This window comes from Rhea americana, unplaced genomic scaffold (genome assembly GCF_003343005.1).
Source record: "Rhea americana isolate MKP2758 unplaced genomic scaffold, rheAme1 scaffold_30, whole genome shotgun sequence".
In the NCBI taxonomy this organism is placed as follows: Eukaryota; Metazoa; Chordata; class Aves; order Rheiformes; family Rheidae; genus Rhea; species Rhea americana.
The window spans coordinates 5,784,769-5,785,782 of record NW_028186424.1 but is presented as its reverse complement, the minus strand read 5'-3'; the positions used below and the strand labels follow the sequence as shown (position 1 = coordinate 5,785,782).

Here is a 1,014-nt window from a genome sequence, read left to right as displayed (position 1 = left end):
CCCGCTCCGCGCCGCGCGCCGCGCCGAGTTCACGCGCGGGGGACTTCCAAGTCCCCTGTTATAAGGCACCTCTCTCAACCTACATTTGACACACTGGAGACAGGCAGCCGGCGYGGCCAATAGCCGGCAGCGATTCAGCCCGCGGGCGGGACGAAGCGCGGCGGCGGAGCCAATCCGGAGCGAGGAGCCCCCCCCTTTTCCTCTGGCTGGGGCAGAGAATGTTGACAGATCCCGATCTCCCCTCTGATAGGCTGGCCACTATAGTAACAATTTAGAAGCCGAAGCTTAGCAACAGCACGTGGTGGCCCGGCCCCCGCGCTCGCTCATTGGCCGGCTTTTTGCATGTTAAGCAGGTAGCGGCAGCTGATTGGCGCGCGGGGCGCCATGCAAAYGAGGGCGCGCCGCAGGCCAATGGGGCGGCAGGGGTGTGCATGGGGGGAGGCAGGGAGGGGGGAGCCAATGGGCGGGTGAAGGCGCTGGGTTGCCGTGAGGAAGCGCGGCGGGGAGAGGGGCCGGGCGGCTGCTCGCCTAGGGAGCGGGGCGAAGTGCCGGGCCCGCCGCTTCGCTCGCTCTCGGCGGGCGCTCACCCGCCTCCCTTTACTGCGGGGCTTTGCCGGGGCAGGCGGCGCCGCTGGGCTCCGGAGCAGCGGCCTCAGCTTGGGCCCATTCACCTCGGGTCCTACTCGGTATTTTTGGTAAGCAGTAATTAAAAAAAAGCACTTATTAAAAAGCAAATCTGTCGGCGGTTAACGTGAATATGCTCGAACAAAAAGGCGGAGGGGGGCGCCGACAAGGCCGGCCAGCGCTTCAGACGCGGCTCGGCTGCGGCAGCGGCCACAAACACAGAGCTCCGTTTCACCGGCTCCGCCGGAARGCGGAGGAGGCAGCGCCGCGCCGCTTCCCCCTCAACAGCTGAGCCCGCGGGGAGCCGCCGGGGCGCTGCCGGCCGCTGCGGGCAGGCCGAGCGCGGGGCGCCGCGGGCCGCACTTCGCAGACGCTCCCTGGGCTGCAAAG

At 68.0% G+C, this 1,014-nt stretch overlaps 1 long non-coding RNA gene across 2 annotated transcripts in view; it reads left to right on the top strand.

The window, feature by feature from the left end:
* The first annotated feature begins 508 nt into the window (after window positions 1-508).
* Window positions 509-1,014, top strand: part of LOC146593257 (uncharacterized) — a 10,122-nt gene continuing 9,616 nt past the window's right edge. For both annotated transcript variants that reach the window (XR_014896435.1, XR_014896434.1), the window contains exon 1: window positions 509-695. This is a non-coding gene — a long non-coding RNA (uncharacterized LOC146593257). The remainder of the gene's footprint in view (window positions 696-1,014) is intronic.